This window comes from Symphalangus syndactylus, chromosome 24 (assembly GCF_028878055.3).
Source record: "Symphalangus syndactylus isolate Jambi chromosome 24, NHGRI_mSymSyn1-v2.1_pri, whole genome shotgun sequence".
In the NCBI taxonomy this organism is placed as follows: domain Eukaryota; kingdom Metazoa; phylum Chordata; class Mammalia; order Primates; family Hylobatidae; genus Symphalangus; species Symphalangus syndactylus.
Window position 1 is genome coordinate 50,299,784 of NC_072446.2, and position 5,400 is coordinate 50,305,183.

Here is a 5,400-nt window from a genome sequence, read left to right on the forward strand (position 1 = left end):
AATCAAAACTGAAGAAATAATATATTTGTTAAAGTAATGCAGGTTATATACCAAAATTTCAGAGATTTAGCAGAATAATATAGTTTCTGCTCACACCACCATCTCCAGTGGTTTTTTTTTTCTGGTTAAAAGAAAAAAATTCATAATTTTTTAGTGATCATATCTTCTTTCATCTTCTACCTACATCTTCCTCTTTCTTCAGCCAATGGTTGAGAAAAAAAGATGCCCAGAAGGCACATTTGCTATTTATCCACACATTACTTCCACTCACTATTAGTCAATGTGGGTAGAGTTGAGAATAGCAGTTTCCTGGTAGAAAAGCTGCTTCTCACCAATAAACAACACACTGAAAAAAAGTATAAATCTTTCATCAAAAGCTAAGGTATTTTAAGCAAAGTAAGCATATGCATCAATAATAAACTGCTTGTGGTAAAATAAAGATACATTTTGTGGATTTCTATTGAGCTCAGGTAATGTTTGACAAAAGCTAGCAAATATAAAGCAGAAAAGGGAATATTATTTGAAATAAAAATATTGTGAATAAAGTTATTCTGCCGATAGAAGGAAAAATATTATGACTTCATACAAATAATCTCATATATAGCTTTACAACATTAAATGCTACTTTTTATTTTAAATTGTATTTCATATAAGTATTTAATTTATATTACACTCCTTCACTATTTCAATGCCTTCTCCACTTTGTGTCAGTAGCAAACAGGCCAGCTGGTTCCAGGAGTGCACATGGTGCTATTGCTACTTTAATTATGAAGATGAATAGCACATGTTTGGGTGATACTCCTGTGCCAAACACTGTTATTTGGCACAAAGTACTGGTTTTCTATTTTTCTCTGAATTTACTGATTTAAAAAACTCTCAGCTAAGAAGACATGATCTCATTTAAATATGTTTTATCAAATTTGGTTGACATTTAAATATCTCTGACTTACCTGGAATATTAAAATTTTTCATGATTCCAAATTTCATACTATAAACAATCTTTTATTAAAAGCCCATCTGAGGCAAAGTAAGATTCATAAAATTTCTTTAAAATATGGGAAAAATAAAAAATGTGTTAACCATGTTAGCAGTAATCATTTTAAAAATAGCATTCTCAGTTTCCATTATTCACTCTGAGTTAACTCAGGGGAAATTGATATCTATTAAACAAGCAGAGGAAGGTGCTGAGTAGAGGTCCACCACATGGCACATAAATGCTTTCCACGTGCACCTACTAGGGTCTTAGTTTAATTGGGCTGTCAATTGCATGGCTACTTACTAAATCTAGTCATACTATTTTTTGGCAGCTAATGGCATCTGTTACCCATTGGTTTTATACAATTATTTGCTTGTCTAAAAAATAAATTTTTTGTTAATTTACTCTAAATTGAGAAACTAGATTGACAATAATCGATCTTTCCATTTTAAAGCAAATCACAGAAGAGCAATGCATGTATGTTGAATGCATTTTCCTGCATAACTATCAAAATTCTTTTTTTTTTTTAGAAAAAACTTTATTTCAAAAAGTTTCAGTGATACATGTGTGCGCTACAGCAAATGCTGGTTGTGGCAAAATTTCATTTCAAACCATATGATATGGGCTGGGCAAGGTGGCTCACGCCTGTAATCCCAGCACTTTGTGAGGCCGAGGTGGGCTGATCACCCTGAGGTCAGTAGAGACCAGCCTGGCCAACATGCTGAAACCCCGTCTCTACTAATAATACAAAAATTAGCCAGGTGTGGTGGTGCACACCTGTAATCTCAGCTACTCAGCAGGCTGAGGCAGGAGAATCGCTTGAACCCAGGAGGCGGAGGTTGCAGATCATGCCACTGCACTCCAGCCCGGGTGACAGAGCCAGACTCAAAAACAAAACAAAATAAAACAAACAAGAAAACAAAACTTCATGATGTATAATTTTGACATTATATGGGAATGCTTAACTTCTGCCAAAATGTAGATTCAATCCAACATTATGCCAATTTTTATATTAATTGTAGTCCCTAAGTTTTCATAACCAAAAAAAAAGAGAATAATCTTACAGTTACCTACTAAGGTAATGAACTGTGAAACCAATTCCCCAATATTGCTTTGAAAATAAACCCCTTGGTTGTTAAGACAAATTCAACTTCCAACTCCATCCGAATGTATTATTTAACCGGTATTCTTCAGTCACCATCTACTGTTGGCTTGATTGTCACTCCTTTTCTTATCTGACCCCAACCAATTAAATGCCAGTGTTTTTCGACTCTTTGAAAAACTAAGGGCAATTTTTCTCCTCTGTGCACACTGGATTGGTCAAAACAATTTTACCCAAATTGGCCTTGACAGCACTAGCTCTCCCTCCTGTCAACAGGTATCCTATGTTCACCATGAGCACTTCATTCTTAGACAGCTTTTGAACCTTTGCTGCTTTCTTGTCTCCTTCAGTGTGTACACCTAGAAGCCGTCTAAGCAGGAAATAGGAAATATCCAATTCTGTGAATATCTCAGGTAAAGCTCTGACTGCACCAAGTACTTGACCCACCATTCTGTCAGCCCAGCACAAAGTGGAGTCAATTTTTGTTCCAACTCCAATAAGACCGCCTGGAGCAGCATATTGCAGATCATTATGCTCCGCAAAAAATGATACAATTTTGGAAAAGATTGGTTTACACATAAGTTTTCCTTCACTACCATTGGAAACAATACCAGGTCTTACTTCTATCTCCTGGCCCACCTTTAATACTCCTTTTAGGATACTACCACCAGCTGCACCTCCCTTAAGGTCATCAACTTCACAGCCAGGTTTGTTGACATCAAAATATCTAATAACAATAAGCCGGGGCATTGAAGTAAAGTTTCTTGGGGGTAGTGGAATTTTCTTTACTATGTACTCAAAAACAATTTCAATATTGTATTTCAGCTGAGCTGAAATTAGAATAATGGGAGCTCCCTCTGCTACTGTACCTTGGACAAATGCAAGGATCTGCTAGTATTGTTCTTTAGCCTTTCTTTTACCAAATCAATTTTATTTTGTAGAATCAAAATATGCTTCAGTTTCATGATATCTATAGCAGCCATGTGTTCAGATGTCTGAGGCTGAGGGAAAGATTCATTACCAGCTATCAACAGAAGAGCTGCATCCATCACTGCTACACCATTCAGCATAGTAGCCATCAAAATATTGTGGCCAGGACAGTTAACAAAGTAAACATGTCTGACTAATTTGAAGTTCCCTGTGGTCCTTGTAATGTCTGTAGGAAACTCATCAGGTGTACTGCTCCCACAACATCTATAACATTCTGGCCAGTGGCAACTGGGGTCATCAAGTTTATAAATCTTAGCATTAGCATATCCAAGCTTGATTGTAATATTTCCTTCTAGTTCATTTTTGAACCTGACACTTTGAACTCCAGAAATAGCTTTGATGACTGTGGATTCCCATGAGCTACATGACCAATTTTACCTATATTAATTGTGGCTTGTCTGCTGATAACTTCGTGTGAAGGTGGCGTCAACTTGGTAACATCCAAGGTGGTGAGATCCTGACGTGAAAGATGTGGCTGCCCCAGAGTCACTCCAGCTTCTCCACCCGCCATGTTGCCAGAAGAGCACAAAATTCTTCTTGTATTGCCTTGGAAGCCCTAAAAAGCTACCTAAAAATATTTTCTTCAAATTTTTTAGCCAGGATATTAGATTTCAAAAGGTCAAGAACTTAATGATTGAGCAAATACGAAATCTTATCTTGATTTCTTGTTAGTAATCTCGCCATTTCAAAAAGCACAGCAATTATGCCAAGCCATTGAAAATATGTGGTTTTAATTTTTATTTTAAATGTTGTTTTCTCTGATTGTTATTTTATCACATTATTCTAAGAGAAACTACATAACAGTTCATGCAGTCAATAAATATTTGTATTAAGGGGTTTAAATTTAATACTGTATGACACTATAGTAGACTCCTCTAAAATTAAAAGAAGTGTACTATTCATTATGTTAAGTTTTTCCATTGTGAAAACAAAGAATTAGGTATGCTTTCTTTATTATAAATTTAATTCTAGGAGGATACCCCCTGGTCTCCATGGTATTTCCGTAATGGATAGTGTGTGACTGGGTAATCAGAATGGTGCAGATATGCTGATTTAATCCAAATAAGAATTAGTTTAGCCTTCTTGGTAGACTATTGGTGTCCCAGAGGCTGATCATTCATTACAACTTAGTAAATGTTGCTCCAGAATGTCAGTGAGCCTTTTCAACCAGATTGCCTTTTTCCTCCCGGCGATGTGGTATGTTGTGGTCTCCTTTGTTTATCTTAAGCTAACACAGATAAGAGGTGATTATTTCTTGCAAAAATGAGACCCTCCCTCTTTTTTTTCCTCTGCTATAGGATACTCCTTTCCTCCTGATATGGTTTCGCTCTGTGTTCCCACCCAAATCTCATCTTGAATTGTACTCCTATAATTTGCACGTGTTGTGAGAGGGACCTGGTGGGAGATAACTTAATCACGGGGGTGGTTTCCTTCATACTGTTCTCGTGGTACTGAATAAGTCTCACAAGATCTGATGGTTTTATAAGGGGTTTCCCCTTTTTCTTCTTCCTCATTCTCTCTTGCCACCACTATGTAAGAAGTGTTTTTTGCCTTCCACCATGATTGTGAGGCCACTGTAGCCATGTAGAACTGTCAATTTGTTATACCTATTTTTCCTCTCAGTCTCAAGTATGTCTTTATCAGCAACATGAAAACGGACTAATACAGTAAATTTGTACCAGTAGAGTGGGGCACTGCTGAAAAGATACCTGAAAATGTGGAAGTGACTTTGGAACTGGATAACAAGTAGAGGTTGGAACAATTTGGAGGGCTCAGAAGAAGACAGGAAAATGTAGGAAAGTTTGAAATTCCTAGAGACTTGTTGAATGCCTTTGACCAAAATGCTGATAATGATATGAACAATGAAAGTCGGGCTGAGTGGTCTCAGATGGAGATAAGAAACTTGTTGAGAACTGGTGTAAAGGTGATTCTTGCTGTGTTTAAGCAAGGAGACTGGTGGCATTTTGCCCCTGCCCTACAGATTTGTGGAATTATTGTGGGATCTTTAAGGAATTAGAGACCGATGGAGTTCAGGAGGATATGATATTTATGAATTACTTAGGTGCACTGGCCCAGTTGGATTAAAATCCAAAGGACTGAGCCCTGAACAAAGAGTTAAGTTACCTTTTAAGCATTTCGTGGGGTGGTGGGGGGAGATCTGTGAAGGGGGAAGCATACTACGGAAGTGAGAAAAAAAGGCAGTTATTCAGTTGAGACATGCATTACATCATTTCTTACTTTTCAGGGAAAAACATGTTTTGCGACTTGAGTTTACCTGTCTAGTGAGCTTGCAGCTGCACAGCTAGGGAAACAGGTCTCCACAGTGCCTGGG

The 5,400-nt window shown here is 37.2% G+C and overlaps 1 pseudogene; it reads right to left on the minus strand.

The window, feature by feature from the left end:
* Positions 1-1,534: 1,534 nt before the first annotated feature.
* Positions 1,535-3,586, minus strand: LOC129474383 (eukaryotic translation initiation factor 2 subunit 3-like; annotated as a pseudogene).
* Between the last annotated feature and the right edge of the window lie 1,814 nt (positions 3,587-5,400).